This window comes from Triturus cristatus, chromosome 3_2 (genome assembly GCF_964204655.1).
Source record: "Triturus cristatus chromosome 3_2, aTriCri1.1, whole genome shotgun sequence".
NCBI classification, from domain to species: Eukaryota; Metazoa; Chordata; class Amphibia; order Caudata; family Salamandridae; genus Triturus; species Triturus cristatus.
Genome location: NC_140584.1, coordinates 366,861,494 through 366,883,488, shown reverse-complemented (window position 1 = coordinate 366,883,488; position 21,995 = coordinate 366,861,494). Strand labels below are relative to the sequence as shown.

The window sequence follows — 21,995 nt, the reverse complement described above, 5'->3', positions numbered from 1 at the left end:
CAAAACCCCAGAAAAGTTTGATCAGAATTGCAAAGTAAAATGCATACCTGCCGTTCCATCGTTGCAGGTTTCTGCATGATTTCTAGTTTTATATTTAATCATCCTAAATCAATCTAAAAATCCATGTTGCAATCTGCAAAATTGTCCTGAATTTGCTGGAATTTAGAAGCTACATTTACAAAGCAGATTGTCAAACTTGGCCGGGCCCTACTTCAAACTGGGTATAGATGTACGAACGACGTTTTACATTTTGTTTTTACAAATGTTTACCTTTTTGGGAAAACATGCTTAGTGACTAAACTTGCAAAGAGATGAAGGAAGAAATTAGAAAACTTTCAGTACAGTGCAAACACACATTTCAGACAAATTAAAGTATTGAGCCATAGTGTGCAATGATACATTAGGTAGTTTAATAAATGTATCCAAGAACTCTGAATAAAGTGTAATCTTGTGAAGCATTAGAGTTCTGAATAAAAGGTAGCATTCAACCTTGTTTGAACAGACACGTGTGGGCCTACTTCCAAGGGACCCACCTTTCGATAAGGTCACCCGAGCAAAGGTCTGTGGAAATTAACAGCATCCTGTGAGCCTCTCGGATTACAGGCTACCTTGTTATCTCTTGTAATTGATCAACTGCTGTCCACCATAATAGAATTATAGAGATTAGCATCATATTTCAGTCAGTCAGAGTTTAATGCAGCTTGTATTGTTGGCATAAAGCAAATTCTCAAGGACTGTGTCCTTAGTTGCTCTTTATTTAATTGACATTTATTTACGGTAGTTTTAAGCATGAGCCTTACCCTAAAAGGCTGCAGGGCACTGCACTAATCAAAGGGGTATTAATGGTACACTCAAAGTGGTTTACATGGGTCCCATGTTTATGTTTTAATTATTGGTTTCTAAGTTAAATATTTCTGCATAATCCATTTTTAAAGGGTAACAAGAGTTATACGTTTTTCCAGGATTACAGAATTTACATTTCAGCTATTCGGTGAATAGAGTGCACGGATACGTTCACTGACACGTCCATCAGTATAAGCCATTGTCACTATTAATATAGCTATTATTAGCATTGAAATATATTCACTATCAACCCCAATATGTTCCTGTAACACTAGTACTATCAGGAAGTATTTTAGAGACCTCATCACTGGCAAGAAACCTCTCAGAAGCTCAGTTATACCCACAGGATATCTGCGTGGCTCCTCGAGTTGACCATCGGAGACAGGTTTAACCCCTCTGTCCACCGTGACCACAGTAGACCGTTATTACCTTGAAACAATTCTGAGAGGTTTCGAAGCGACCCCAACACTGCCATGGGAGAGTTCTTTGAGATCACAACATTGCCAGGGGTAATATGTGTAACCACAACATGGCAGTGGGAGATCTCTTCCTCACCACAACCATGGAAGGTCTATGCGATACCCTAAACACAAGCTTAACAAATCTATGTGACCAACATGCCATGGTAGATCTGTGTGCTTCAATCCCTGCCATCCTTTGAACCCAAAATTGGAATGGGATTAATGTCTGACCCGATCATAGGCGTGGAATCATTTTGTGTGACTCCCCAAATGGGCCGTATTAGATCTGTGTGACCCCAGCACGACCAGAGAAGTTCCGTGTGACCCCATCAGAATAGCCATGGAAGACAAGTAAACTGAACAATGTCATGGAAGAACTGTTCAACCACACCACATTCATCCAAGGTCTGTGTGATGCCAACCAGCATGTGCCCAATACATATCTTGTGGTCTGAATGGCCCTCCATCTTAAAAGGACAATGAGAGTTCTGTTGGAGATCTCTCCTTAAACATGGCCTGGCAGACTAACATGACCCAGCACTGTATTTGGAGATGTTACTGACTCCAACGCTATGATGGTGGGATCTCTATTTGTTGGCAAGTTTGCTGTGGTAGATTTGGGTCATTTCACACAATGAGTGAACAAATCTATAGGAGTAACTCAAGAACAATCATGGGAGTTCCTTGTGAATCTGCCCATTGCAATGAGATCTATCTGTGGGCTGCAGATAAAAAGGGGGTGCTGTCATCCTAGGACAGCAAAGACACCCTAATTCTATAATTGGAGGGCTCCATGCCTGCTGACACTGAGCATTCACAGTGACAGAAGCAATGCAAGAGAACCACAGCCATTAATGTTCACTAACCTTATAACCACTGTGACTCAAGTGCAGCCACAGCACTTCCTTGGTACTCCAACAACCATAAAAACCCACCCTCACTATGAAATATCTACTTAGCCTGAACACAGCAAGAGCATTTCTCTGCAATGACAATCACTTTATATATACTATATATATTCTCGGTTATCTCAACCCAGTCATGAGGGTTTTTGAGGACCCACACCAAAGTCATACCTGTGCACATTTATTGAATAGTCTGTAAACACTGTGAACTTGTGTATCCACTACATTACCTATAGACAGCACTAGCAGTTACATGTAATTAAGCACAACCAGAGAAATTTTAAATACCCACAAAACAGCTATTCAAGATCTGACCCCCACCCCCGTGGAATACAGGAGGTTCTTCTTGAGTGTTCAGGACTGTCAGAATCTTGAAGGGCTTGTGCTCCCTCTATTGAATTAATTCAAGGGGCTCTCTTACCATAGTTTTCAAGGTTAAATGCCTAGGATTCATCATCAACTTGCTATGATGTGACATTGTCCATACATAATACTGTTTTTTCTTAACATACACTACATTTCAGTAGTGGTTAAACCCTTTGTAAATTTGAGACTGTAATATGGAAATGAACTCACTGCCTAAATATATTTCAGTCTATCCCTTGTGGTGAATGGCACCCATGCCTGGTTTTAAATGGAAGTTGCATTAACGTTTTGGGCAAACTGGGTTGCATCGAATATTGCTGACTTTAAAACATGTGACCACACATAAAGGTACTTTTACAAAATGTGTTTCTGTGAAACTCACTGTCGTTGTTCACATGGTCTATTGTCCGCTAATACTTTACATTTAGTTAGTTGTGGCCCAACTGTTTAGTACTCTTAATATGATTACATTTCTACAGTCAGGCAGTTGTCTTAGGTTTAGAATAATTTACGAGTGTGTGGTCTTTCACAGCCTTTGATCCATTCTACTTGAATTAAGGTCTCCATCAAACCTAAATGGGTCTTACCAGATTCATTGGGTGATTATTGATTCTAACACAAGCAGATTCCTTAAATACATTAAACCACATAATTCATGGGGTTGACAATTTCTAACATAAGCAGTCTGTGGAATGCTGTGAGCTTTATGTAGTTCATACAGTGATGTCAGTTCTCAGTTATCAAAACACCATCAAGGAATGTCCCAGTGAACTCAGCCGCACCATAGAATATCCCATTAATCTCTATACAACCACAGAAGCTTTGAAGGATCTTAGACCCAAAAAAGTTCACTCAGACATAAACACACCCCAGTGAACTGGTGAAGCTCTCTAATACCTCTTTTAGTGCAACTAAAACACACGTGTAGCTCTCCTATGCCAGATAACAGCCAAGGACTACAAAAGAGAACCATAACATGTCTCTGTAACCAAGCGATGGACCAGCTATGATTGGTCTGGGGGCCTCAAACATACTAAAATAATCTCGTAGTTATCTCCAACAGATCAATGAACATTCTCAAAGACCTCCAATAAAGATATACAATGCTTCTGTAACAATTAACAACTTTTTGCGATCTTTGACTGACCCAAACACAACTGATCCCTTGATGACGCAAAATGACATGAAGATTTTCATGACTGCATTACATACACAATAGCTCTGAAAAAAGGCCGTGAGGCCATGGAAACGTTTGATGCTGCCACAGAGGAAATGGGAATACTCAAGCGTTCCTCAACTTGCTGATGGAAGCATGTGTTAGAGGCCATTGATTAACACAGCCTTGGAAGCTTTCTGTGCCACCAACAAAGACATGGGAGGAATTAAGGAATCTCAACACATACAAAGATGCTCCCTGAAGCCCAAGAATACGCTAGAAGACCATTATAGAACCCTGGAACACATCCCTGAGTGCTCTCAGTGACCACCAAAAAAGCAATGAAATCCTCTGTGAAACACAAAACAGGATCGTGGGGTCTCAATCCTTTCTAACAAGACAACGAAAATGCTAGTTTCCCACCATCGGTGATACCAGCCCTACCATGGGTGTATTGTGTGTGACATACAAAAGATTTATGGAAACTCTTATCAACACAAGGAAACTACCCCAGCATGTTCAGCTCTTGGTGAACCTAAATAGAGTCCAGAGCGTTGCAATAGAGCAAAACTCAGTCCCTGCAGGCGAGTAGTGAAAGCTCTCATTAATCCATCCTCAGCATAGTAGGTCTCAGTAACCCACAAAACAGCCCTGGAAGCTGACAACAATCATACAAACTGCAATTGCAATTTCCACTGACCCCAGCACAGCCACAGAAGCTCTCTTTGTGCCCAAATACAGCCAATGAAATTCTTTGTGAAACCTTTTGTTAGAATGGTAATGTCCCCTGCATGGTATACAGAAACTGCCTGTTCATCTGGTATTCTGACTTATTTATTTATTTATTTGAAGGTTTTATATAGCGCTGGCTAGACCCAAGAGTATCAGAGCGCTTTACAAGATTTGGTAATAACAGAGTTACAGTTGATTTTAGAACATTGAGGTAATGAGGCAGGGCACTTTGATAGATTTGCGAAAGGGTAAGTAAGCTAGGAAGAACTAAGAAACGTAACAGATTGAAGCAGGAAGAACTGGAGGACAGCAGAAAATGTAAAGTAAGTGAGAAAGGGGACGGGCGAGAGAGCGAGGGACAATTGTGGTGAGTGAGGAGTAAGGGGAAAGCAGGTGACAGAGGTTGGGTGAAATCCTGAAAAATAAAAAAGGGTGGGAGAGGGGGTGTCGGGAAGAGAGAATAGAGTAGGAAAGGGAACCAATAGTGACAATGTAAGGAGGAAGAAATTAGTAATCAGTGAACCATATATTAGGAACCCTAATATTTATTGAGAAGGAGCATCTTGAGGTCTTTTTTGAAGCAGGGGTAGGAAGGGTTGCAACGTAGATCTTTGGGAAGGGCATTCCAGGCGGTAGGCGCGTTTCCAGAGAAAGAGCGAGACTGTGCCGATTTCTTTTTTAACAAAGGAGGGACAAGTACAAGTGAGTTAGTGCTCCTCATTGTTCTAGTGCAGATCGCTTTGTGGAGTTTGTCAGAGAGGTAGGAAGGGGTATTTTGGTGGAGGGCTTTGTGTGTGATGCATGCGGTCTTGTAGGTAGATCTGCCTTCGATTGGAAGCCATTTAAAGTTTTTGAGAACGGGGGGGATGTGATCAAAGCGTTTGCAGTCAGTAATAAGCCTGGCAGTAAGGTTAAGAACAGATTTGATAGGGGCTAGATGGACTTTGGGAGTTCCAGCAAGATTGGCGTTACCGTAATCAATTCTGGACAAGACCAATGATTGTACAACTGATTTAAAGTCATCTGCAGGGATAAAGGGTTTATTTTTTTTAAGATCTGTGCAGTGTGAAGAGAGCACCTTTGGACGAGTTTTTTTATGTGGGGAGTAAGACTGAGGCTCTGATCGACGCTGATGCCGAGGGACTTGACCGAGTTAGAGATGGTGAGAGAGCAGTTGAGAGCTTTGATGTCGGAGATCCAGTGTTGAATAGGGAGCGGGTTGTTTTTAGGAGTGAATAGAATGATTTCAGTTTTTTTAGGGTTTAGTTTGAGGTGGTTGTAATGGAACCACAATTGAATCTTAGTCAACGTGTCATTAAGATGTAAGACATCGTCATGGGATTTGATCCTGTAGTAAAGTTGTGTGTCATCTGCATAGAGTTGGTAACTAATTCCCGCTTGTTTAAGTATAAGGGTGAGGGGTTCCATGAAGAGGTTGAATAGAGTAGGAGAGAGAATAGAGCCCTGGGGGACAGCCAAGGTGACTGGCCGAGGTTTAGACAGGCAATCACAGACTTTAATTTGTTGGGTTCTATGTTGGAAATAGGAGGTGAACCACTTGAGCACGGCACCATCCAAGCCAAAGTGGTCTTTGAGAATATTGAGTAAAGCTACGTGGTTAACGGTATCAAAGGCAGCAGAGAGGTCTAGAAGAATGAGAAGGGAAGATTCACCCTTGTCTAGGGAGCAATGGATGTCATTGATAATGTTGAGCATTGCAGTTTCGGTGCTACAACCCTTGCTAAAGCCTGATTGTAAAGCGTCCAAGAGATTGAATGAGTCAATGTGTGTTTGTCCAATTGAAGCAGGGCACATTTTTTCAGGGCCTTCGATAAGAAAGGAAGGTTGGAGATAGGGCGTAGGTTGTTTAAGTCATTAGGGTCGGCCATGACATTTTTGATGGTGGGGGTAATTTGGCCTAGTTGGAGGGATGCAGGGACACAACCATTGGCAAAGGAAGAGTTGATAATAGTGGTCCAGTAAGGGGCGATGGTGTGTTTTAGTTCCTGTACATGATAGGCTGGGAGGGCATCTTTGGTATGTGAGGATGGTATAAGCTTGGTGATGATGTTTAGGACATCTCGTTCTGAAACTGGACAAAAGTTGTTCCAGGAAGCCTTGTTTTTTAGTTGGGGGACGGTGTGGTACGGTTCTGAGGGGGTGACAGTGGGGGGGGGGGTGGGAATGGGCGGAATCAGTAGGAGTAGTGGGAGAGGATGGAGACACAGATAGGAGGTTATGGAGGGGAGGTTGGTTATCTGGAGGGGGGTAAAGACTAAGGTTTGATCAATCTTAGTGATTTTATCAGAAAAGAAGCTAGCAATTTCTTCACATCTCTCGACCGTAGCCAGTAGTTTAGGGGGGTCTGAGGAGGTTTGGATTTTGACGATGTTAAATAGTTCCCTGGGTTGGTTTCTTGCCCGGTCAAGTTGTGAACGGAGGAAGGTGGCTTTCTCATTAAAGATATGTTTTTTGTAATTAGCTCTTGCAGTTCTGGGGAGGACAAGATTCGAGGGGGAAGGCTGTTGTCTCCAAGTGCGTTCAGTCTGCCTGAGAGCACGTCTCTCATTATTAAGGTCGGTATTGAACCAGGATCTGGAGGGTTTATTTTTTTGTAGTTCTAATTTAGTTGGGGCAATTTGGTCAAGGGCTTCACTGATAGAATTGTTGTAATGTTCTATAAGACCAGTGGGATTTTGAGAAAGAGGAGTAAGCCGTAGAGGATCTTTTATTTTAGTCTCTAACTCGCCAGGAGGAATAGTGTAAAGATTTCTGGTTAACTTCTTTTGTTTGATTAAGTTGGAGGGAGGGATGGGCACAGAGCTATTGATCGTGAAGAGGATGAGGTGGTGGTCAGACCAATCAATGGGGATAATGTGGGAAAGAGAAGCCAGATCCTTGCTAGTGATAATGGCATCAAGGGTGGCTCCTTTTATAGTCATTGACGTCAAGTAAGTCATTGATGAGAGTAACCGAGGGGTCATCATTTTTGTTAAAGTGGAGGTTAAAGTCTCAGAGGAAGAGGTTTCTAGATTTGGAAATAGATGACTGTGTAAGAAGATCGGACAACTCTTCAGCAAAGGAAAGAGGGTCGCGGGGGGGTGGTAGATATTATGTAGGCATACTTTTGGCCTGGGATCATGCTAATCAAGGATGTCCTCAAAGGCCTAAGCCATTCCTTGACTATGAGATCCAGGACCTATCCTGTGACTTAGATGAGTGCATCAAGCATATCCTCAGAGAGGACAGAGGATTACTGCCCCAGTCTTGGATTTAGCACATTCGACTGGTGCAGGTGGAAACCCGGCTATTGTGATCTCAAATAGTTGACTAGATCTTTTTGTCTGTGTTATGGACAGAGTGGTCCACTGGCCTCTCTTGTATAAAGGTCCATTGTTATGTGAAAACCCAGAACCTGACATCCTGTGTGTATATCAAGTGTGTATGTGTATGAATGAGTTACCTTTGGCCAGGGGCTGCTGGTTAGTTCTTCCTGAACACTACCTTTTTAAAAATGGTAGGGGTGATGGATGTGTCTGCAATTTCTTTTGTTAAAGGTGAGGTCAGGCCTTCCCGTTTTCTATCCCTGATTAGTACTTTCAGAGAAGCTGGTGACATCCAGGTGCAGAAACCTCACACTTCATTGTGCCCATGTTATGGTTGCTCCAGTTTTGAAACCTCCCCTCTGTTACCTGCAATGAGAAGCATCACTTTACAAAAGGGCCATGCCAGGAGAGCAGCCTGAGAGGACACTTAACATAGAACCACCCCAAACTGGTAAACTGGTCCTGAAGTTTGAGACAGTGAATCCACATTGCTTATCTAGGAAATGGGGTTAAAAGTGGGCCCCAAACCACCCTTCCTTGTTCCATTTACAAGTTCTTCTTGACCAATGGTTAGAGTGCTGCCCAAAGAACTTGAAGAACTGCTGTTTGGGTAGAGATGGTGTCTGTCTGACAGTCAGACACAGGTGAGGGGGCATCGACGTAAGCCTGCACTTTCTGCTGGAATAGCGGAGGGTCTGCTTTTTGCCCATGAAGAGTGAGAAGGAGTCTGCCTGGGCCTTCAGGAGCAGAAGCCCAGCGGGTTTGTGGCCTGAGAAGCATCCAAAGAAAGCAGACTGCCTGAGAGAGAGAATCCAGGAAACACCTATGCTGCAGAGGGTCTTCCAGACACCCCGGGGTCCCCAGAAAGAACAACAAAGTCTATATATATCTGCACATAGGCCCAAGGAAGGCTACATCTACCTTCCATGTGTATCAGCCCACGTCAGATTGCATCTACCTTGCCAAATGTAATGGTCCAGGTCAGCTTACACCCACTTAGCCATATGCATCAGTCCAGGAGGGGCTCCAACTGCCTGATTGTTTGGGTACCAGCCTCAGGTGGGTCGTAACTGCCTCTATGTGTGCATCGGCCCGAGTCAGGCCGTAACTGCTGAGATGAGAATAGGTGTCAGCATTGAAGTAATCTATAATTGCCATGAATGCCTGGACAGTGGCGGCTTCCCTCAGAGAACATGCTACGGGTGCTGGCTCCCCCTACGGCTGCAGTTGAAGCTGTACAGATTCACCATGGGGCTTCAGCTGCAGCGGGCTTGAGCTGCTGAGCTTGTATTGAAGGTAGTGTGAAGGGATAAAGATTGGGTTCCTACCCACTATGACACAAATGGTAAGAACCTGGGTAAACAATTACACATTTCACTTGTGGGGAAACGTAAACTGTACCTGAGTCTTTTTCATGCCATGCCACCGTTTTATTGGGAGACTGATCCAACTGGGGTTTCCTGAGTGGAAGACGTCACAGATAGGAGTGTAAAGGGTGCGCTGCCCACAAGAGAATACTGATCAGGGGTACTGCCCTATGGCATGGATAGAACTGTGTTGTATTGAGTACTGATTTATAAATAAAAATAACTTTCTTGTTCTAAACGTCAAGCACTGGGTTAGACAATAAAATGAATGTGCCTCTCTTAGAGGCCTGTGATTGCTGCCCTTGTCCCCTGAGAGTCATGTGTGGAAAGGGTGATACTTGGCCAGAGTTGAAGAGACACAGTAGGATGGACCACAGGACCTCAGCCACCATGGTTGGGGCTCAATAGACCCTACCTGCACTGAAACCCCCTCTAAGCGGTCTGACACCCTCACAGTAGGGGAAGCTCTCGGGATCCATCAACCCAGCAATAGAAGTTCTCAGTGCCCCAGGACACTGCCATGGGAGATATTAATGACTCTACATGCAGCTACTGAAGTTCTCAATGACGCCAACTCAGCCACTGATGGTCTCAATGACTCTACACACAGTCACTGACGAGCCACTGACACGGTCAGTGACCCACAATGTAATACTGGAATGTGTTGATGAATCCGTACACTTGCAGATGTACTTAATTACTCGAACACCACCATGGAGGCTCTAGTGGACCCCTGACACAGCCATCAAAGGTCTTATGGAGTCCACCCGCAGCCATCGAAATTCTCAAAGACCGCAACCCAGCCACTGACCTTCTCAAAGAGACACATGACATCCATGGAGAGCCTCAGTGACTCAAAACAGAGTCATTAAAGATCTCAGTTACCCCAACACAGACACTGAATTTCTTAGTGACTTTCAAACCAGGCAGGAATTTTATTGAAGAAAACCCATTTACGAGCCCTGGGTAAGAGATTACTCATTGACTATCCTATACAATAAAGAGGTAGCTAGCTACAGTTGGGTCATTTGTCTAAAGAAACACAATGAACGTCCCTGTTTGACTGGTGATGAATTTGTGTCATGTGAAAAAATATTGATTATGTGGTCACAAGCATAGCTGAATTCAATGGACACACAAACGCTCCTGGCCGCAGAAATATACAGTCCCCATATTACTTTTAAGCATCAGGATTGTATTCATCAATAAATCCACTAATATCACTGAATACATAACAGTGGAAACATTAAATGATGTAACTCTGGAATTGCCCACAAGAAGAAAACCTTTCACTTGAGCCTTTCCCTGGCGTCAACATCGAACATTCATAGATTTCCCAAATCAGTGCTTAATTCCCTGCAATGATTGCGAACTTCGCAGGAAGGTCAGTCATTCTCTGTAAGCACCGAATGACGTCCTGCAGATCCCAGGCATCTAGGAGCATCATCGGTCGATGCCAGTGATGTGGGCGAGTGACTATCACCCTTGAGATCGTGATAACCCTACAGGAAAGTAATTTGTAAAGTTCTTCATGACAAAAAACATGAATTTACACTACCAACTTTGACCCTATTTTAAGGACATACATTACAGAGAGAAAGACATGTCTACTCTTCCTATATGACAAAAATTAATATGTAAGTAAACCTTAACGGGCTCCAGAGAACAGCATCTGGTGGACAGAGCTGGACTCTGCATTGATTAATGTAGGCCCTGGTACAACACACCCCTCTCTTTAGGAGGAGGGTGACATGCTATTTACACAAAGAGACATAAAAACATTGGACAGTGTTTCATATTTTATGTACAATATCCATTTGCGTCCGTGATCAAACTGAAAAAACGAGACAGCGGTGCCAAAAACACAACCAAAATTCAACATCTGGCGAATGCAGCCTGGAATTCACAAGAAGAGAATTTTCACCTGCTTAGCTTCTCTTTGACTGCACTACCGTTAACATATGACTGCCCATGTTTGCCTATTTTGACGTTTTATCTTTTCTCACAAGTTTGGAATCTTTCGGGCAGGGCGTTCATTTCTATATAGATTTCCCCTAGCCTTAACAACCCTCTCCAAAAGATCTCCAATACAATAGAAGTCTTTCATCCTAAGGCATACACTCTACACTTCTTGAAACTGTAAAATGTTGTTCATTTAATATTTCGGAAATGCATTTTCCAATAGTGAACTGCATCTGAGCACAATTACAGCAAGCCGGAAAAAAACGCACAAAGCGCACTTGTTACGAAGTCATTTTATGATACATTGACATAAGATACGCTTTTGGTGTTATTTCAAGCAGATTTGCAGAAAACCGTGTTTTGAGCAGTCTCGCATATGAAAACACGGTTAAAATCCCATTTCCTCGTTTCGCATATCGTAAAAGAACTAAAAACGGCATCTGGCAGATCGTACAGCCAGGCCTACGGGCTAGAAAATAAATGAAATAATCTAAAAAAAACTCTCCGACCCGCTGCAGTACTCCAGAAGGTGCCGACTTTGGAGGTGGTTAGCGCCTCTTAGCTGCACACATCGGCACCAGACGGGTACTACAATAATATCACAAAGGATGAAGGGGACCTGGAGACTTGTCAGCCTGCCAGTGTGTTGGCGGCTGGGATGCAGTATTTAATATTTCAACAGCTTTCACTCTGCCTTCATCATCACGCCCCAGACAGCTGCCGCCCCTGTCTGTGGTGAACCAACTTACAACAATTCATAAATACTGCAAGCAGGATTCCCTCCTCACGTGTATCAGTCACTCTTTCTCCGCGCACATGAAGCGGGTACAGACAATGAGCATGAAGTGCGGAGTTTACTTTAAGACACACTGTGAGAAGCGTATTCCAACAGGTCTCGACCTCTCCTTACCTTGCAGCCCAGTGCTGAGGTTGAATTCGCGCAGCGGCAGCCCTCGGACGCAGTGTGTGCTCTGAGCTGTGTGCAGTGGATCTGAGCACTGATGGACGAGCACAGGTGCTGCAGCCCAGAGGCGAGGAGGCAGCCCCACCCCTCTCGTGCTCCGCGAGCTTCCAGCTGCATCTGTCTGGAGGGCTTACCTGTTGCCTAGGCTGAGGCGGAGGTACAGCATGTACCGAGGGTGGACATGGGAGGCAGGGAAATAGGAGCGATGTTGAGAGGTAGCTGGGCAAGTTCAAGAGGGTGTTGGAACAAACACAGAAACCATGCACACATAGCTACCGAATCCATCCATTCCTAGCCCAAACGTAACACTCCCAGCAAAAACAATTTACTCACCCTGATGCAACACAACATAGACATACAAATACATGTTTATTGTATACATTGAAAAAGAGTAACTGGCACCTGCATGATTCTTCTGCGTGGCAGGTGCTCCTGCCCCTTGCCCCCCCCCCCCTCCTCCAACCAACCAAGACTCCCTGGCCCTTTTGGACGTTTCTGCTCCCACCCACTCATGCTGTCTCTTATGTTCCCCACTTTGACTCCTTTAATCTCTCAGCTTGCGCCTCCTGTTATTTATTGTATTTTGTTTGTGCCTTTTACAGCCTCTATTGTCTTGCCTCCAACTCACTCTGTTGTGTTTCTCTTTTGTGTCTCTCCCCCATTACTTCCCTTCGTTTTCTTCTGCTTTTGCCACTTACTGTTTCTCTCTTTGTGCCTCTTAATCTCATTTGCTCTCTTTTTTCGCTTTTCTGCCCCTTCTTCCCCGCTCTGCTTTCCCGCACTTTTCTTTTCTGCCTTTTCCTTTCCAGCTCTGCTTATGCTGCTAGCCCCACCCATCGCCCACTCATTCTCGCACCTAGAAGCCTCTAAGTGGCAGTTGCACGTGGACAGGCAGCGGGTGAGCCAAAGACAAACCCGCTTGTGCCCATCCACGCCCTGACGATGCCCAGCGCCAGAACCCCTGGTCTGCCAGCCACCAACAGCAGCCCTAAGCTCTACTCTGCCAAAATCTTCTGTGCCCTTGACTCTGGACTCCCCTCCCCACACTTTGCATAGGCCACCCTCACTTGGACAGAAGGTGCATCCTGCTCCCCCACCTGCAGCTTCCCTTGCCCAGTCTCCGACCCCCACTCACTGCATCTCCCTATCACAGCACACCGTACAGGCAATCACACCAAACCCATCGCCACTGTGCACAACACACACCTCCTCCCTCATCTGGCTCCCTACTCCTTAACACCGCTTGCTCACCAAGCACATCATAGAAGTCTGGGACCTCCTGCATGACTTCTATCCTGACCTCCCATTTCTCACTTAACTCAGCATCCGCTTCAGACATAGCAGTGACCAACCACTGGGTACAAAATCACAAGACAACACAGAACCAACAAACCCTGAGGTGGGCTCGCCATAATCTACCATGAGGAAATCAACTTCGTCATCACCTCAGTGCTCACCAGCAACTGGATAGAACACATAGCGTTCAAAGTCAGCACCTCCAGCACCACAACCCTTGGAGGAGCTCTGCTCAACACCTCCTCTATCCCAGGACCCATACCCAAATTCAGTTGCAGTTGAAGACCTCATAGCCTCTTTGGCCCTCTCATCCACCTTTTTCTCGGCTACCTCAAATTTCACCTAGAGGATAAGACCAACCCCTACTCCACCACTCTTCTGGAAGGTCTTAGCATCTTAGGACTCACCCAACTGGTGAATCACCCCACCCACTCAGCCAAATACCATCTTAATCCCATTTTTTGTCAATTTCCCAACATCACAGAAGACAACTCATCTGGACGGACCACTCCCTCATTCGCTTTGGCTTGTTTTTGCCCAACGAGTCCAGAACCCCCTCACACAGACTGTCCATCGTAAACGGAACAGCCCTTAAACCCATTCTCAACTTATCACTCTCCAGTGCTACTATCCCGTACTTCTGTAAACATGCCATCATCTTGCCGCTCCTCAAGAAGCCTTTGACGGACTCCCTGACCATCTCCCTCCTCCCCTATCCACCCAAAGCTCATCAACTCCTGGCTGGCCAACTACCTCAACTGTAACGGATAACTTGGTTTTCTCCCATGTTCCCATATCCCTTGGGCCACAGCCGGAGGTCAAGCTTTTTCCTACTTCACTCGCAAAGCCTGGAATGAACTCGCCTACTACATCAGAGCCACCAGCTCCATCCTTGAATTCTGGAAGAAACTGGAAACCTGGCTCTTCCAATGGACTCCCATATGGGCTCCTTCGGAAGTGCCTGGATACTCACCCGGTTGATATGCACGCCCTAGAAATAACGTAACCTAACGTAATGTAACATCACATCCCATCCCATCACAGCCCATCCCATATGATGCACACATCCCAAACAAAAAACAATAATAACCAAAACTAGACACTCAGCCAAACACGCATACTCACAATCAGCCCTGCACACCCAAAACAAAAACTTGACGCTCATAACCAAAACAATGAATTTGGTGAACTTTAACCATGGACCTATAATCTAAATCACACAATCATAACTAGACATATGTACTAAATCTATGAACTCATAAGCTTAACTAGACACTCTTAATCGAAACAATGAACTCATCTGATTCAAACCCACAAAACCAAGGCACTCATAACCCACACCACCTAGAGAGCATAACCACAAATGGTGCTCATAAACAAAACTAGACATTCCAAGCCAACGCTTTCACTCATAATGGAATTCATGAACCTACTAGCCAAAACTAGGCAATCATACACAAAACAATGCATTGATGGCTAAGCCTATGCACTCATAACCACAGCTAGGCACTCTTAATCACAACTATCTATTCTTCAACAAAAGTAAGTCACTCAAAGCCAAAATAAATTACTCCTCCCTAAACCCATGCATGAATAACCATAAAAGGGGGATAGGGGCAAGTGGTTAGGACCGCCGTGCAAGATGGCCTCACTGTAGTGGTGCTCCAGTGGCCCGAGGGATCGATATGGCAGACTGCAGCATGCTGAACTACTATATGTTGACACAGGCTACGGACACGGAGACATAAAGACTCCAACTTCCACCCGGTGGCTCCGAATCAACCATTTCTATGTTCCTGGGGCCGGAGGTGCGCCAACTGCCTGGGCCTCGCATCCCCAGGCTCAATAACTGCAGCTACACCAAATGTGTGAGCCCATCAGGGGCACCGGGCTCTGCTGATGAAACTGGTGCCGGGGACAGCCAGGGGTGAGACCCTCCTTCACCTGCCAGCAGGTCTGACCTGAGAAGGAAGCCCAAGAAGACCTTCCCCCTGGAGGAGTTGTAGGGGGAAGCACCTAGGGGTGAACTACTCACATGTCTGCTTAGATATGGCCAGAAATAGCACTGGAAAGGACTAGCATCATCTTACTTCCACCTGTGACTGTCATTGGAATCCCTGATAAGTACCTCTTTACCCTGGGCAGCACACTGTGCGGGGGACACCATTTATTGTGCCCCTTCTTGTTACTCAAACTGTCTTACTGATTGACCCCATTGAGATTTATGGTGACGCTCATTCCTTTATTATGACCACACGAGGATAGGGTCACTTGTCCCCTGAGGGACTGGGAAGAGGCCGTTGGAGAGTAGAGCAGTGAGACCATTAAAGCTGCCTGCACCTGATCTGTGGAGGGAGGGGGCATTCCTCTTCGCCCTGCCACTGCTGCGGGCTACGCTTGGTGATTTTACGAACTGTCACTACTGTATGTTGTTCTGCTGTGCCCTGATTTCAACACTACGCGTGCTTTTCTGTGCTGCACCCAATGTATACCCGTTAAGCGGACCCCAGAGAGGGTCAGCTGCTGCTCAAATAAAAAAAGGTCACATGCTCGCAAGACAGACACGTGGCTGCGGAGCTCACATGGTGGTGGAACCTCCTGATGAATCTAACATGAACGTTGGTGTAAAAGAGCTACTGCTGGCAATGCAGGGGAGCCTATCCAAGATAGTTGAAAAGATTGATGTACTCTGCAACTGGACTCCATAAACATTTAGTTTGAGGGACATGATCAGTGACTCATGACAGCTCAAAAATGGATATCAAATGCCAAGGACACTCTTCATGTGGTGACTGACGACTGTAAGTACATGGCACTTGACCTAGAAGCGGTAAAGAGGAAGAATGAGGACTTGGAAGCAAGATCATGTAGATGAAATATCCATATGCTGGGGCTTCTAGAGATGACTGTGCTTTAGAAGCTGAAAGAATATGTGGAACAACTGCTAGTGACCATGTTTGATTGCAAAAAACTCTCCCTGCAATTCGTGGTGGAAAGAGCCTATCGCACCCTGGGGCATAGACTGATCCTCTGAGGGCCACCACATCCAATACTGGCTAAACTAATAAACTGTAGGGGTCGAGACACTACCCACGCTCTGGCTAGGGAGAGCGCTGAAATTGCGCATGATGGGAACAAGCTGTCGTTCTATCCGGATCACAATCAGGCAGTCCAGGAAGCAAGTCGGAAATTTGCACCATAAAAAGAGACTTCAAGACATGAACATTAAATACGCATTGCTATACCCAGCACAACCACAGTCTCATTTCAGTGGTAAACCGTATATCTTCACGGACCATCAAGCGACAGCCCAACTGTTGAAGTCACGAGACAAATCACGACACAGGAACCAGTGGTCAAGTGAGACTGCTTTAAACCAGGCCCTCAGTGACATTGAATGATATGTTTCTAGTTTGTGAATGTGGTGTGGAAGCCCCTGTTTGGTTGAGGGGGTTGGGTCTACCAGGATGGAGTGATTAGTGTTATCAGTAACGTGAATTCATTTGACACGCCATAAAACCACACAGAGAGTTATATATAACTGTCACAGAGTGTTGAGTCCCAGCTGTGCCATGTGTATTAGAGAGTTCTGTGGACACACTCTTGGGCCCCAGACATGTCAGGAATTTGAATCTTGTTTGATGCATGCTATAATCCAATGAGCATTCTCCTAGCCACCTCAAGGCACAAGATACCTATATTATGGGAGTGGATTTGGGGATGAATAGAGATGCTGTAATGATGGGTTGGGGGTGTTTGGTATTTGTTGCTGACCAGATTGGGTTTGGCATGGGTGGGGGATGGTGAGGGGAGTTTTCTAGTGACAACTGTTGCATATTTTAGAGAGGGGACCCTGACTTAACCGACATGACCACTTAGGTAGCATATGCTAATGTATGCCGTCCCTGACGTAGTGAGGGAGACGAAACCCCCTCTGATAAACTGCATGACATGGAACATATGAGACCTAAATAATCCCAAAAAGATACATCAGGTGTTGGAAAAGTCACGAAGCACACAATTAGCACAGACCTATTACCCCATAGAAGCCAGCATGGTGTTAAGCAGTGGTGCTCCCACAGATTCTTCTCTACATATTCAACATGTTCTAGAGGGATTGCCATATTAATTAGATGTACCCAACACTTCCGCCCCACCTAGATCGAAGGGACGTTATTTGATTGTTCAAGGTATCCTACATCATATACATCCCACCAATATTAACACCTATGAGCCTAATCATGATGACCCGGCTTTTAACCGCATGGTCATGGCAAGTTGTACCTTCCTCCAGCCCAGCACTATTCTATGGGGAGGGCATTATTTTGACACTGCATAACACTTCAGATAGCACAAACACCAGACCTTCCCAGCATGTGCTTGCATGACATACATTGACCGATATAATGCAGGCCCAGGAGTTTGTTGATATATGGCAAGTGTGCTGGCACCGAGCAGGAATATACATTTATTTAGATGGTCCATGGCTCTGCCTCTAGGCTGTACTTTTGGTTAGGCACCAAGGACATAATGAGCTGGACGCATGAAGTCACACAAATGTCTCGAACACTGATCACTCACTGGTGCTACTTACCCTACACTTGCCAAATGCAGATGACACACAATAACTATGGCGCTTGCAGCCAGCCATGCTTCCAGATATGCAAAAAGTGCCATTGATGGACAGAATGCTGATCAATGTCAAACGTTTACCCAAGTACAGAGATCTGGGCCTAAATCCATCGTTTTTTTTGCTCCCCATGCCATTCCAGTTTAAACCCAGCCATATGTAAATCCGTCTTGTCCCTGTTCCTTTTTTTTTTATTTCCATGACAGTTCCAATGATATATTCCACACATACATATCTTAGCCGTGAAAAGTAAAATTAAAAATCAGAATACATAAATCAGTTAAAAAGAAAAAAAGAAAAAGAACCTAATATCAAATACTGCGATATTCATCCGCCTCCCAAAAATTTTTAAGCGCTCCCCAGATTAACAATCCAATACGTTTCTTCCGAGCCCCCTTCAATGCATACAAATTCAATTCAATTTCATAAATACGATACAGCTTAGCTCTCCAGTATTCAAAAGTCGGGGCCTCAGGTGATAGCCGTTCCATAGCTATACATAAACAAGCAACAGTCATTGCAAGGAATAGGAAGTACCTATGTTCTTTTAAAACAGAATGACTATATGTTTTTTGACAAATTCCCAATAACATAAGTGTAGAGGAGATCTTAAAAGGGCATAGCAATACCAGTGACATAAATACTTCAACATTATTCAAAAAATGCGACAATTTTGTACAATTGAAAAAAATATGCAACATGTCAGCTTCCGGATCCCCACATCGAAAACATTTCCCATCATGTTTATCTCCCCAGGTTGCCATACGTTTAGGAGTATAGTATAGCCTGAAGACCGTCTTATAAACTTGAGCTTTTAAGTTAGCAGCCAAGCAAATCTTTTTAGCAAGAGATAAAGATTCCAAAATATCGATTTGGGGGTCTCCTAGCTGATTTATCCAGTACTGATTATATTTTTGAATATCATCATATCTATATTCCATCTAAATCGAATAGAGTGGGCCAATCCTTTTTTGAAGACGGATCCCCTCTATTAAATTATTAGGGAGAGCCTCAATCTGATTTTTCAGACAAAAATCTCAAACTTGAAGATATTTAAAAAACGACGCCTGTGACAACTGATATTTGTCTACCAATTCTGCATATGTTACCAACGTTGCTTTATTGTCATATAAATCACCAATTTTGGAGATCCCTTTTCTAATCCATAACTTTGCAATATTGTCCCAAAAACGGAAGGGAGTATTTTATCAGCCTCAAAAGGGGTATAATATGTAATTTTACCCAATTTAATCAATTTCTTAATGTTTCTCCATACTTTAAATGCTGAGGCCAATACCTTAAATCGGGTATGCTTGTAATAATTACCCTCAAGTTCCTTTAATAAACAGCCTTTTGCCTGTTCTCCCAATAGTAGAAAGAAAATAGATGGGGCATCCGCTTCATTTTTTGGAGGTTCCCCTGTCAATATATAACTCATTTTTTGTAAAAAAACATATATAATAATAACTTAAAAAGTCAGGCAGGCCACGACCTCCTCTTTCTTCCGGTAGCGTCAACCATTTCATAGCTCTTCGAACTTTACCCGGAGCCCAAAAAAATTTCCCACAGATATCTTGTAATTGCTGTATATGTTTGAATGAAAATTCCAATGGGATACTTCGAAATAAATATAGAATCTTGGCAAGGATAATCATCTTAATGATATTCCCTCTTCCTATTATTGATAGTTTAGGTCTGCTCCATCTATCTAATGAGTACTTAATTTGAAATATAATCTCCTTCCAATTGCTATCGATGATCTCTTGCATTTGAGTTTTAATTTTAATGCCTAAATAAGTAACCTCATCTGTTACCCGAAAATCATTAAATTGTATATTCTTTGTGCACAAAACTTGGGTTTTTGCAGAATTTAATTTATACCCAGACATAGCTCCAAAATCTCTAGCTAATAATTCAATCTCTCCTATTGCCTCCCTAGGATCAATTGTCACTATGGCTATGTCATCCGCATATGCAAATACTGAATATGAAATACCTGTAACAAGAAAAGGTTTAATATGAGGATAGTTCTGTAAACTAATAATAAAAGGATGAATATATAATGGAAAAAGCAGAGGAGAACAGGGACACCCTTGTCGTGTGCCTCTGGTTATAATAATCTTTTCAGATTTTAGACCCATAGCAGCGATTCTAGCATTTGGAGCATTATATAAAACCTGGATTGCCGTTAAAAAAGCTTTTCCAAAACCCATTCTTCTCATCACTTCCCATAGATTGACCCACTCTACACGGTCAAAAGCTTTTTCTGCATCAAGCAGCATCAATGCTAAGTCCCTCTTTTCCGCGTCTGCAAAATCAAATAAAGTAATAACTTTGTTAATGTGAGAGACCGTACCTCTTTTTGGTATGAAACCATGCTGATTTGTTGTTACTAATGAAGATATAACCTTAGATAAGCGATTCGCAATCATTTTGGAGTATAGCTTACTATCGCAATTAAGCAAGGATATTGGCCGGTAGGATCCAGGTAACTCCGGGGGCTTCCCTTTTTTACTAAATACAACAATAGAGGCGTCATTCCATGTATTTGGAGCTGTTCCAGTTTGTGCCATCCTGAACGTTTCTAACATCACATTCTTCAATGGCTCAAAGAAACATTTGTAAACTTTCCCAGGAATAAAATCAGGACCAGCTGCTTTACCATTCGGTGTATTTCTGACAGCACTCTCTAATTCTTCCATAGTAAAAGGACTATCCAAAACATCTGCCTCGATATCAGTTAATTGATTTAATATGGCGGCGTCCGGTATCTGAACTGTGGTAGAATTTAATTGCTGAGTGTAAAGTTCCGAGTAAAATTGATGAAATATTTCTAAAATTGCCGACGGAGCTTCCCGAACCACCCCAGATTGATCCTGTAATTTCGGAATCAATCGAGAAGTCGCCTTCATTTTCAATCTTAATGCCAGAGAACGGCCAATAGATTCTCCATATTCGTAAATATGTCTTCTATTTACAAGATATTTCCGAGCAATCTCTTCAGCCCACACCCCTGTTATAGTCACCTTACAATGTGCAATTTTTGCTTCCATTACGGATATCTGGATTGAGTTATCCTTTTTTGTTAATGATTTAGCAAGCCCTACTTCCACTACCTTTAATTGCTCATAAAGCTCCCCCATTTGAGACCGTAATTTATTTTGATGGTATAAACCGAATTTTATCGCTTCTCCTCTGAAGCAGGCCTTGAATGTGTCCCAAACTATTACAATATTGGCCGTGCCTAAATTAATATTAAAAAACTCTGTCATCCACTCCGTCATGTAAATTCTATATTGTTCATCAAGACAGAGCTTCCTATCAAATGAAAAACTTCTTAAAGTACTTATCTCCTTTAAGATTGAACATTCAATTAGAATAGGAGAATGATCCGATGTGACTCTAGGGAAAGTCTGTATCCTTATCTGGCTGTGAATAGTTAAAGACGTAAAAAAATAGTCTAGCCGAACAAGTTTCTTATGTGGTGCAGAGTAGTAGGTATATCCTGGAAGGGTAGGGTAATTTTTACTCCAAATATCAACCAGATCATGATCATTAACTAGATTATATAGGGCCTTAAAGACTCGTGGTTTTCGTCCCTGATAATGTTCTAAACCAGCCATTAGTTCCATAGTATTCAAATTAATATTCAAGTCTCCACATAAGATTAACGGAACTCTCCAATTAGCAAGCTCTATATTTAATGATTCCAGGACTTCAGCCTCATCTACGTTGGATCCATATATTGAGCAGATTGTGAAAACCCTACCTCGTACTATAAACTCTGATATAGCCCATGTACCCCATTTATCAGCTAATTTACGGCCCGCTATACAATATCCAGGTCTGGAAAGAATCATAACCCCTCTAGTGTTATTAGTTTGTTGGGAAGCGACAATCAACGTATAGCCCAAGTCTGCTACAAGTGACCTTTTGTCCCAAGACAAATGTGTTTCTTGCAGACATAAAATATCTGGTTGGATAAAA

At 43.5% G+C, this 21,995-nt stretch overlaps 1 protein-coding gene across 1 annotated transcript in view; it reads right to left on the bottom strand.

Moving 5' to 3' along the window:
- LOC146857388 (uncharacterized) overlaps positions 1-12,161 on the bottom strand; it is a 301,879-nt gene extending 289,718 nt beyond the window's left edge. Inside the window, exon 1 of the mRNA XM_085647874.1 lies at positions 12,029-12,161. The gene's annotated coding sequence lies outside the window, so the exon portion shown is untranslated. The remainder of the gene's footprint in view (positions 1-12,028) is intronic.
- Between the last annotated feature and the right edge of the window lie 9,834 nt (positions 12,162-21,995).